Source organism: Chaetodon trifascialis, chromosome 10 (genome assembly GCF_039877785.1).
Source record: "Chaetodon trifascialis isolate fChaTrf1 chromosome 10, fChaTrf1.hap1, whole genome shotgun sequence".
Lineage (NCBI taxonomy): Eukaryota > Metazoa > Chordata > Actinopteri > Chaetodontiformes > Chaetodontidae > Chaetodon > Chaetodon trifascialis.
Window position 1 is genome coordinate 6,695,930 of NC_092065.1, and position 13,069 is coordinate 6,708,998.

At 43.8% G+C, this 13,069-nt stretch overlaps 1 protein-coding gene across 1 annotated transcript in view; it reads right to left on the reverse strand.

Annotated features, from left to right (window-relative positions):
* Positions 1 to 11,116, reverse strand: part of LOC139337551 (DENN domain-containing protein 2A) — a 33,749-nt gene extending 22,633 nt beyond the window's left edge. The window contains exon 1 of the mRNA XM_070972183.1: positions 10,721 to 11,116. The gene's annotated coding sequence lies outside the window, so the exon portion shown is untranslated. The remainder of the gene's footprint in view (positions 1 to 10,720) is intronic.
* Positions 11,117 to 13,069: the final 1,953 nt, after the last annotated feature.

Genomic DNA, 13,069 nt, shown 5'->3' on the forward strand with positions numbered 1-13,069 from the left:
AGCTTCAGTGCTCTGGAGGCCAGCCTGCCTGCCTCTCCCCAACAGCTGCTTCTCATAAAGATTTCATCCTCCCCTCTATCCCTCTGTCCCTCTCTCTCTCTGTCCAGCCCTGCAGAAACAGCCAACACCATGACATCACCATCCCTTGCTTGTTCTTCCCAAAACTGTTCTCCTCTTCTCTGTCATTTCAAAATACCTAAAAAGGGCAAAGTCGCTCACAGCCCACGCTGCATTTCACAGTTATCAGGACATAGAGTCAAACAAAATAAGCAAAATGAGGCAGCCCATAAACCACTTGCCATCCTCATGAGTGAGGTTTGACGTAAAACTGGGACAAGGAGAGAACACGATAGCTCAAAATGGGAATTATATACTGCAAAGAAAAAATTATGATTTATTTTCTTCTTTTTCTTTGTGCGCCCACGCTGAGTTGAGGACCCTATCCCCTTCAAGATGTGGCTCACTGCAGCGTGTGCCAAAGCCTTGCCTGCAATCAATTTAACGCACCACTGCACATTTAGCCAGCTCTTTCTGGCAAACTTGGCCGCTTTTTTCCTCCCCGTCCTTCACTCTTTTATTTCTCCCTTTCAGCCTCTCTCTTTCGTTCCCACTGCCGGGACAAAACTATGATGGAGGAGGGAGCGAAGGATAGGAGGGAAGGACGAAGAGGTTTTTAATCCTCAGCCTCTCGTTCTCTTTCATAGTGAGCTGTACCACGTCTTACCTTCTGCAGATCTGGAGCACAGATTATTCATGAACGGCCAATTTGTCTCAAGCACTGCAGGGTTGCCAGATCTGACATGAACTGCTCGGTTTGAGCCATATGGGGATTTCACAATGACTGACACGCTGCCTTGACCTGGTAGGCTTTGACAGGGGTTTGCGGGTTCCTGGAGAAGTAGAAAAGGAAGGACTGATAGTGAAGGAAGGGATGTATGGAGAGGGGGAGGGAAGGAGAGGGTCGGGCAAATAAACAAAGGAATTTTATCTGGGCTCGGCAGTCTCCCTCTCTCTTTTTTGCTCTCTGTTTCTGTCTCTGTGTCCTGTTCAGGGCCCCTGCTGCTTTCCCAAGCTGATTTCATAGCATGGCCTTGGACATGAGCCAAACAGGCCAACTCTGTGACTGTGTGCCTGTATCTATGTGTGTATCTGCACATGCATGCGAATGACAGCACGTTACAAGCCTCGAGGTTGCACAGTCATCGAATCCGTTGCTGCGTGTCATGTTTACCTCTCTCTCATCTTCATCGCTCTGTTTTCTCGATCACACAGATTACTTTTCAATTAACTGGCTTTCATTATCTTTCCGTATCCAACCACAGACCACAGAGATGTGCTGTATGATAGACAGTGGTAAAGATGCCTATCAGCATTTGGCCTTTAGAGGCAAAAGTCAAGCACACACACACAGACACACACACAGGGTGCACGTACTAGCCATCCTGCTGCCCAGTGTCCTGTCCAAACCTACTGACAGACCTCCTGCCCTGCTGTGCTGTGTCCTCTTGCCCCTCCACTTCTCCCCCTGCTCCCTCCATTGTTATGAGAGGATGGCCGCGAGACAGTATTGAAACTGGGTTAGCCGCAGAACCAGACAGGAACTGACAGGGGATACCACAAACAATTAATTTCTCTCTGCATGTTTGTTGCTTATCAATCCACTCTAAATATAACACAAGTCTCCATTGTTGCATTTCTAACGCCACATTTCTTGTTATTGTGGTTGATGTTTATAACTGAGACTCCTGACGGCTTGGGTGTCTACAGTCTATCCCCCTGAGAGCTGGAAGAACGGGCCAAAATATTACCTCAGAAAATGTATAAACAAACCTTAATTATAATTGGGACCACAGAGAAGCCACGATAGATGTAATTATGGTACACAGGCACAACCAAGGGACAAAATGTGACACTATTTAGGAGGCATCTAATGCATGAAATGAATAGTTATTTTCTTGTTTGTGTTTCACAAACAGGAAGTGTTATGTGTCTTACAGGAAGTGGGAGTGAGACCGGTCTCCCATGTCTCCTCAAATGAAGTCATCAGACTTTTGCAGAATTGCAGAATTCACCCCGTACAGTGAGAACTTGAGTTCAGTGTTGATAAATGGGACAGCTCTGACTACCACAAGGTCAAAATGGCAGCAAGCGGAAGGAAAGCTTCACACAAACTCAGCAAAATCCTTCTAAAAGTCCTTCTCACTCGCTCCACCTGTCAGAGTTTACAAATGACCATCCCGTAACAGTTAAACCACAGGCTTTTAATGGGGAAGGTCTGATTTTCCTTCTGGAGTTTGTGGCTTCCATTCCACATTCCACTGACTGCAAATGGTGCAGCTTGCAGGCTAATGATGCACTGAAGTCTTCAACGTGATAAGCCCATCCGGAAATAGACGTTTGGAGACTTTGACATTGTTGGTCAGATAAAAAGTGAAAATTCAGCAGATAACTGAAAAAGTTTTGTTGAAACTTTAAAGTGCATTGGAGTTGTTATTTTTTTTCAACTGGGACGGACCTGGTGGAAAACTGGATTATAAATGAATTTTTCCATCTCAACCTTGGTGTTTACATATCACCATCAAAGACAAAGATGCCTTAACAGCCCAGGAAGAAGGGAAGCATCTCAACCTGAGAAAAAGACAATCATCCCAATGAGAAGAGAAAAAGAAGTGGAGGGGAGGATAATTCTGTCTTGGAGGCAGAGCAAACAAGTCTCTTTCTATCCCCCCATCTGGGAGAGGGTGTCATGTTACTCCTTGCAGTCAGAGCATCTGTCCTCCACCTCCCTCCCACAGACATGTCAGCCCCTCCTCTCCACAGATAGAAAGCTCCCATCAGCAGAGCTCCTGACTCATCTCTTGTCTGCTCCCAATTACTTTGCTGGCTCCACAGACCAACGGCCATGCCAACTCATCTCAGAGCCCACTCTCAAACAGCTTTCACTTTGGCCTACACAACCCCATCTAACACTGCCTCTGTCAAATCCCAAAATCCACTTTTGGTACATTTGCAGCTGAAACACTAACTCCAGCTACGGCCAACATTGTAAGATTCTGTGATGGCAAAGGCCTCAGTACGCCTCGAATGCTCTGGTTGGATCGTCTAACAGCATCTGAAACCACATTTTCAACTGTGGAATCGTTGGGGGGGGGGACAATTGTAACTTTCCAAAACAGACAATCTGACAGTCACCACAACTTTACACAATAACTGGCAAGCTGTGCGACGGGGTCGCTGGGTCTATACACCACTTTGGTCCTGACTAAAATATCTCGACAACTGGATTGCTCTGAAAATTTCTACAGATTCAATCTTTCCTTGAGGAAATATTCTATTGACTTTAGTGATCCAGACATTACCCAGAGGAGCTGTATGTGTGAACACAAATGTCTGAATCAGTTGGCTTAGTTGATGACACAGGTGACGTTACACAAAGGGAAACTGTCTCTTTTCTGCTTGCCTGTATATTGCTTTCGACTCTTTGCTGATACTGTGAATACGTCCAAGTACATGTGGTATTGATATTAATGCAAAAACAGCCATTATCCTCTTCCTCCTGTGCACTCTACCCATGCAGATGCCACCCCTTGTCTGAACCAAACAGAGCATTTCTAGTAGATGAGAACGGGTCATGGACAATCTCCTATTCTGTGCTAAATGTGTGAAAAGGCAACATTGAACAGCGTCTGGACCTGATTCCCCAGATGTTGTCAGAGTTCACATGTGAGAACATCTACTTGATGGATTAGTACCAAATTTTGTTTAGATTTTTTGTTCCTGAATGCTGCATTCTGATTACTTTGGTGAATCATGCCATTCACTTCCCTTTCTGCCTCTTGCACGTTAATGCTAATTAGAAACTGCTTGCATGCTACTAAGACGGTGAACATATGAACAACATGGCTGCTGTACCATTAGCATTTGCATTTTCATTGTGAGCATTCTGGCATGCTGACCTTACCATTTACCTCATAGCACTGCTGTGGCTAATGGCCTCACTGAGCTGGTTCGACTTTAAGTAAAAGATACATTTCCATCTATTCATCTCTGCAATTCCTTAAAATATTTCTGCATTCAGTTCTCTTCCTTCCAAAGACAAAGTAGCGCACATCATGGGCTCATCCGGCAATGTGAAACAAGACCTTGGTGTAGATGCACCTGTGGTTGGAGCACTGTGGTTGCAGCAAGCATAAATCATCACTGACAGGGTAAGTAAGGCCATTGACAGGAAATCTTGCCAAACAAAAGAATCCACGGAGCTCTTCCTGGCACGGAGCCTTGCTGTTTGGCAGGCAGTGATAAATTTCAGTGGATGAGGTAATTTATAAACAGCCACAGGTAATACACCAGGTGATAGACATACACAGCTCCTGTCATCTACAACCACAGCTCTACTCTGCTTCACCATGCCTTTAAAGAGGAGGAGACAGACATGGCATGTCTTACACCTCAGATAATGCCTGTCTGCTCCTAAAAACACCCAAAGGGCCTGGATTTTACAGGATTTGTCACTGAGTACACAATCATTCCCGGGAAAAAAAGACTCCCTGCACTGAGCAGTATTTACAGCTATCTGATATTACATTGTGCTGACACACAATGTGGGAAGCCTAATGATAAAACCTTTCCTGTCTGTAACAGGCTCAGCCACAGTGAATGTGCAGTATTGAGTGGACCTACAGATCCTGTCAACAATAACCTGGCCTCTGCTGCACACTAACATTATTCTCTGGGCTCCAGATCAAATTTCTCCTCCAAGCCACAGTCTCTGAGCTGAGCTCCAACGCCAAAATCCTCTCCTTCTCCTTCTCCTTCCTGTTTTTTCCCCTCTCACATTTTAAGGGTTCCGCTTGAGAATTCCCACCAGAGCTCCCCGGTCCCATCCCTGCTCCCCCTGCGTGCCTGCGCAGAAACAGATTTTTATAATTCACCCGCCAATCCCCAAGGGAGCCGGGCAAGGCGAGAGCTTGGGAAAGTGCTCTTCCGGACTGTAAACTCCAGAGTCAGAGTCAGAGCCGACGTTGCTGACCTCCACACACCCCGTGACCGACAACTGTGAGCCTGGGCCAAGACCGCCAGCGGACAAAAAACTGAGTGAAATGAAGAGGGGTGTTTAGCAGTGCTGAAGCAAGCCAAACTAAACTGATCTAAGGGTGTGCGTTTCCAGTGTCATCTCCTCAGGAACCTCAGGACAAATTGTACTCAACGCATGGCAAATATGCTTTGAGGTTTGAATTTTAGGCAGTTACCAAACACTAACTCAGGGCAACTGCAGCATGCTTGAGGAGCAATGAGTGAGCAGGTCATGTGCGCAGCTGCTTCTCATTTGTTTGTTTTTTGTATCCTTAAACTGTAACTCTATTTAATGTCTGTCGCTGTTGTACATTCATGTGGTGTTCAACATTTTAACCAACAACTAACAGTTATTGTAAATTTAATCTAGAGATCTTTTTTTTCAATTAGTATCAAATTTATAGATTATTGCTGTGTTGTATCAGAAATAATGAGCAATATAAAAAGGAGACAAATGATTTACGCATTTAGTTTTTTAATGTAATGTTTACTCCAGATGTCCAAACTAGACATCTATACAGAACTAAAAATTGACAGTAGGCTCAGAAGAAACAACTTGACACTATATAGCAGTATGATAAAGGATGAGATTATTGTAACCATCATTACGCTGGAGACAGACAAAGAGATAACTACTACTTTCCCAGGTCTAGATTTTAACAAGCCAGTGTTTAGATATGATTTGGTATGATCAAAGCTCCTCTGTGTCTGCCGTGTGTCTGGAGTATCTGCTCATTAAGTTATTACACTTGGATGAACCTCCAGACATTGTTTTAATTCTCATTATAGAGTCTATCCCTAAATTGATAGGTAAACAAAATTCCTCTCATTCTCAGCTATGGCTGCAACAGAAAGAAGAAGAGAAGATGAGTGGAAAACAGAATAGAAGAAAAGAAGCAGACTGGAACTCCTTAAATGATTTGAAGGTATTTTCTCTTACAGACACGCTGCACATAACCAGAATAATATAGCATGCAGTAACTTTTCCATTTTGCTTGGAATGCCCATTATAACATAGCAACCCAAACCTAAATCAGTGAGCTGTACAGCCACATTAGAGTCACACTATGAACCCAGATGGACACATTCCAACCCAGACAGCAGCCCTCTTCACATACAAGTTGTTTTTCCAAGCTGGGGATGTTAAGCAAATGGTAAATGCATGTTTACATGCAAGTACACTATGTCAGTGGATTTTCAGTATGTGTGGGCATGTGTTTGAATCATGTGTCTGTGCGTGTTCTGGTCTATATTTCCATGTTTGTGCCTGTTTTCCTGCATGTGCTTGTGTGCGTTCGGCCTATGCCACCGCTACATGCTGCCAGCGGGCATGAGCTGCAAAGCCAAAAAAAGCTGGAAGCGCTGGGATTTTGCGTGCTCTTCATCTGCATGTCATCAGCACTGGTTTGTTGTGATGATTCTCCCAGCCCACATCTAACCCCCTGCCACCAAACTGTTGTTGCCTCTGTCCTTGCCCCTCTTTCCAGACCGAACTCTGCTCGAGTGTTACATTCTACAGTCTGTGTAAACAACGCAGCAGGACCAGGATTCAGCCTGCCGTGTCCTGTTGAATGTCCCAATTAGAGTCACAGCAAACTATTTTCTCTCAAGCCATGGTCCGATGACAAGACACTTAGCTTAGAGAAACTGCCAGACAGAGCAACAGCTTGCAAGCGACAGGCTGTGAGAGAAAGACTGTGTGCATATATATGTGTGTCAGGGTTAAGGGTGCATCTAATGAAAAAACGATGGCCAGCTGTCAACTGGATAAATGCCTCCAGTATCCAGTGTGATGGTATGCATTAGCCATGCATGTATGTTTGTGTGTTGGTTTGACTCTGAAAAGGATAGGGGTGTCTAAAATGGTATGCATTATCCATGCATCTGTGTATGTGTATGTGGAGGGGGTTGTTTTTGATCGTGACTAAACCCATGGCCATCTACCAACATCACAGACAATACCCCCCCAACCATATCTTTGAAACAAGGGGGATTCTTTCTCCATCACCACAGGACACATTCTTTCGGAGAGCATGTCACCGTGGCAACAACAGAGGCTCAGCGACAGCAGGAGATTGGCCCGGTGGGGTCTTTAAGTTGCAGGCCGCCCTGCAGAGTGCCTGTCAAAAGCCAGTTCCTGTAAGAGGAGGGGTGGGCAGGCTGTAACCTCCTAAAGGCCTGCTGTCACTTCTCTGAGCAGAAAAGAATAGAGAAGACAGATGTCATGGACTGCATCCGCCAACACACACACACACACACACACACACACACACACACACACACACACACACACACACACACACACACACATACACACACACTCCAAGCAAAAATGCACATACAATTCATTATCAACCCACTGAGGAAAATGCAATCAACTGAAGTTAAACCAGGTCAAATCACCAAAGGTTATCATGTTTTTACATGACACAGAAAAATGTATATAGACTTCTGTGCACGAACACATGGAAGCTACACGCACATACTCATAAATGTGCCCAGAAACACAAATACAGAGCCACACTCCTGCTGTACATGTTCGCAGAAAGTGAATCTAAAACGTGTCTGTATGGGAAACAGGCATAGGCAATAGTTAACTTTCTGGTAAACTGAACCCATACCATCAAAGTGAAGTTAAAGACTGTTTTCCTGGATGAATTTGCACTCCAGTGACTCATACCAATCATCAAGACCAGTTTCTCCACTTCAGCATGCGTCCAAGAAAAAAGTAACAAGCTGACTCAGTTGTGAGAGATGACAGCCTTGTCACGGCACTGAACATCTGGTGTTTCAGTTTTCTGTCTCTCTTTTTTTCCCTTACAAAGCATGCATACTACTAAAAAAATCCCTCAATCTCTGCCGGGTAGATCTAAGACCTCACGTGTTGCATGTGTTGATATGTCAAAGTGTGTTTATGTGAGTGTGTGTGTGCAAAAAAGTCATGACTCAGAGAGTGAAAATACGGAGCGGGAATGCCATGGATATGAGTGTGTCACTATTTTGGTGTGAAAGAGAGAAAAGAAACAGAGGAAAATAAGCAATTAGAGAAAATGAGAAGTAGTTTGAAGTGAATCACTCAGAGAGGAAGACTGAGGCACTGACAGTTTGAATATTGTGAGTGATGAATACAAGGTCACAAAAACCCTCTTTTCCACCACAGCGCACATTGTTTTGCACAGCAGTCATGCAGACAGTTAGCCTCTGCCCCTGACTCCGAATGTAAACAACTGACCCAATCTGACAGACCACTGTTTGTGTGATAGCAACACTGGTAACAGACACACACACACACAAGCACACACAATGGCTCCATAGCAGAGCCCCTTTACAAGACTGCAGCCCACTTATTACAACCTTGCTGACTGGCAGACAGACAGTCCCTGTCTCTTTATCTCCAACTCCATAAACCTTCTCTTCACAGGACCCCAGAGTCAGCCAGTCTGAATTCAATAAACTCTCAACCTTACCCAGTTGAGTAAATACAACCTCAGGACGGACAGAAACAGGAGAGCAGAGGAATGTTGATATGTGGTCAGTAAAACTCCTATTGACCTGCTGAAGCTGTTCATATATGCCAATATTTAAGAGGCAGTAAAGAAAGTTGTCCCAAATCAAAGAGCAGTTCAGCTGTTGTTACAATCAAGGTTATTTGATCAAATGTTCCAGTGCTGCACATTCAACAGATCTTGCTCTTGGGTTTAATGATTGCCCAGTAGGCTGAACTAAAAGGCCTGAGGAAGCTTCTGAGATGGATTACGTTGGCTGATTGATAACCATCTTGTCAGGGTCAGTACTTATAGGACGCGGCAGACATTTTTGCTGCACTGTGGTATGACATGCAACAAAGTATGTGCTATCTCACATGGAGTGATATGGTTAGTCATAATACACAGACACACAGATGGATGGATTTTGACCACTAGTAGCACTGTAGGGCAATATTTTGATGAAAAGGTCTCTATATTGTTTGTATCACAAGTTCTATGTTGTACATGCATGCCACTACCAAATGCACAACATTTTGTACATTTCCTCTGGTTGCAGAGGGCAGTAATGATGTGGACACTTGTAGCTCAGCTGGAAAACATCACATCAGTTGCTAGTCAGGCCTGTACATTAACATGCCCATTGATAAATAAAACAGGTGTTTACCTGAAAACTAGACATGTATATTAAGAAAAGGGTCAAGAAGAGTACTGTAAATGATGTCTCTGTTTCCTGCAATTCCACAGTAAATCAACAATACAGCACTTAAGGGAAGAAGAAACTGGTTGCACAATATTCCCAAAGATTAAAAAAAAAAAAAGCTACGAATGTTTTATGAGGTAGAAAATCCATTCAAGATGTTTGTTAGGTCTTAATGGGGTATTCTGCTGAGAAAAATAAACAAAATTGTGTTTGTTTACAGTGAAAACTCCACATGGTGTTTGGCTTATGTGAAGATTTGAATCACTATCCTTTTTATTTCTCCTGGAGCATATCGACTTCTTACAGTAAGCCACATTTAAACAGTAAGTCACCGGAGTCAGCTTGTTATATTTTTGTGGTGTCTTTGTTATTAAGTGGCTGCTCCTGTTTCATTCATGCATCTGTTGAAAAAGTACTGTTGACTGCTGTACTTTGCTAATTGTCCAGTTTATCTATAGTTTACATCCTATTTATCCACTCACTGTACCTGTGTATGACCACTGGCACAATGTAAAAACTTTCAGACCCAACTGCACAGTTTCAGTAATGCTTTGCAAAATTTACAAACAATTTGTTCCTCTTAAACCTTGAGAAGACGGTGTTTTGGAGCCACCTGAACTCCTCTGTCCTCCTAAGGGAGGTTTCCACCCCTCCCTGCCTCCTCACAACCACAGAGGCACCGGGACGCAGCATGAAGAGGTGGCTTTGTTCACAGTGAAGAATGCTCATCTCACTCATCCTCTCCTCTTTTCTCTCTCTCCCCCTCAGCAAGCCGGTTTGGAATGTGATGGTTTGGGTACGCACTCTGACTGCTATCCAAACGGTCACCGAACCATTTATCTACACTTTGTTTTCATTTAATAAGCAGATGAGAGCTGACAGCCATTGAGTGGATGTGCATGTGTGTGCTCACGTGTGCTCAGACACTTCAGAGAGCTTCAGACGAGCCTCTTGTGGGCAGCAGTAATGGACTTGGTGCAGACAGTTTGAAACTGGCTACTTAAAGACACACAGGCAAAACTTTAACTGGAGCCACAGCAGTCCAGAAAGAAATACATCTCAAATAAACACAGACAAAACCACATCCTAACATTTACCATCCATACTGCTTTTAAGAGCACATACGTATGTTCTGTGCATGGACGCACACATGCATGCTGGCGCTTTCCAGGTCACGCGCGAGCATGTACAGTACATTTAAACTGCAGAGAATATATGGGAAGGCTATGTGAATGCACATGCATGAAGGTGGATCCTTCAAATATATAATATAAATGATTTTCAGACTGAACAGATCACTTTGGGTCAGTCAATTCATCACTTTCGAATGATCAAAAGTTCTATCAACTCAATCACTATGTGCTCATTCAGCTTTGTTTTTGAGAGGATTGTTTTAAAAAGTAAAAGAAAAAAACATGCAAACACACGCAGAGACACACTCATTAACTCTTCACATTACCTCTCTGAGCTGGGTGAGCCCTGATGAAGTGCTCTTGGAGTAGTTTCTCATTTTGCGTAACCTGACCCCGCAGAAGACAGCATCCACTTGCATGGTTCCTTCCCTTCAGAGTACTTTGCCTTCTTCCCCCTCTCTCTCTTCCACGGCTTGTACGCCCCTACCCCTGCCTCCGACTTCTCTCACTTTGCATAGCCCCTGCCTGTACCTCCCACATATACACACACAGAGGAAGACACAGAGTGCAGTTCCAAGCGCACAGAAAGTTTGAAAGAGGCACAAAGTCAGGGAGATCCCTCCTCCCGTCCAGCCTCCGGGTTAAAATGTTTACAGCTTCTTTCTCCTCTCTCAGCCCTCAAACACACTCACTCACTTGGGCTCCTATCTCTCAATGAGGCTGGCTCCTTCTCTTTCTCTCTCCCCTTCTCAAACTTTTCCCACCCCTCCTTCCCTCATGCCACCCCCCTCCCTCCTTCTCTCTCTCCTCCCTCTCCATTTTCCATCATCACCCCCCCTCCACATCCCCTCCCACCCACCTAAACCCCCCACCGCTGAACTAATCTGCAGCTGGCTGGGCGATTGGAGCCCTGGTTGCTGGGGAAACCAAGTGTCCTGCTCAAAAAAAAAAGAAAAAAAAAAAGAGGAATGGAGCAGGAAGGGGCAAAGCTGAGCACAACCGAATACATAAATAAAGACCTCCTCTGGGAGGATATTAAAGAAGCCCAAGGGCCACTCTTCTCTCTAAATGAGTGGACAACATGTTCATCTATTTTATCTCTGCAAGATTTTGTTTACTGGTTCACATGTGCCAGTCAACAGCAGCAACAACAACAACAGCTACAAGCAGTGTCGAGGCACAAGTAGTATGTGCTGAATGCTGTGTGCGGTGAGAATAAGTGTTCTCAGACAGAAAATGGTTTGGCAGTGTTTGTGTTGATTACTGCTGACCTCTGCTCAGTGAGAGAATACAAACTGGGGAGTCCAGCTCACCATCAGGCCCAGGGCTGCAGAGTCACTCAATGGTCCGGTGGAAAGAGTGGAAAAGAAGAGTGAGAGAGCAGGAAACAAGGCTGGCATACTGATGACCAGTGTGATTAATAATTAACCTGTTCAACCCCACAGGCTCTCTTTGGCAAGTCCATTATTATAAAGGTCGGAGAAACAGTTTTCAAAGCCTTCAATCTTCATACTGAAAATGCTGCACTTATTTCCTATTTGATGTAAAGATGGATACAGAGATGGAGTGATTAGTCCATTAATCGATGAGTTGATCAACAGAGTATTAATCAGCAACTACTTAAACAATTGTTCAATTAAGCAAAAACCTCCTAATCAACTTTGTCACTTGCTTCTTCTAAACTTTACAATAAGTGTTTGTTCTCGGAAAGTAACATTGGATTATGAGTTTGTTCATGAAACTTGATGCTGCTCTGGAAAATGTTTCATTTCGCTTTTCTTTTAGCTTTAAACAGGAACTTCAAGTGGAGTTTTGGGAACTATGGAGTTAAACATTGTATAATATGCACGTCCGATATGTGCGGAGATACCTGTGGTTAACTAACGTCAGCGAGAGTAACAATAACAGATTTGTGAAAACACTCCACAAGTAAGTCCTACACATTTGACTTCAGTATATGTACTTTAGTATTATCAGATAAAAGAATGTAAGGTACTTATTATGCAGAATTTTAGAGTTATATTATTATAGGATTATTTGGATCGTAACATGTAAGCAGGATTTAAATGTTGTAGAGTATCTTTGTTATTATAGTAACTACTTTATACACTGTTTGATATTTTTAATCTATAACATCATATTCTAAAAGCTGGACATATGTTTTGTATGTAAAACATGAATCTGTAAAGCAAGTATAGCATCAACTGGAAATACTCAACTACTGTACAAGTACCTCAGAATCGCAAGTAAGAGCAGTAATTGTGTAAATGTACTGTACGCAGATACACAATTGCACACACAAGCAGAAGAACATTGACAGATGTATAACTGTATGTGGTTATTTAAGAGTTGCCCTGATTGCATTCCATCCTTCAGATGTACTACAGTACTAGCAGTATTTCTATACAAATGCACGTACAGAAGCCTCAGCTGCATTCCTGCAGTCATGTCACCGAGCAGCCTTCATAAAACAGCATCACCTCAGCAGAGCAACTATCCTGCTGACCTCTGAGCCCAAACCCTGACCTCGCCTTTGAAATGCAAGAGAGATCCAAAAAGCCTGGCTTGTCCATCAATAGCTGTGGGGGGAACAGGGTGGGAGGTGGGGGCTAGTAACATCTGTTCGGCGTTTATCCCACCTTATTGTGTTGCCGAGTCCTCTATCAGGCCTACAG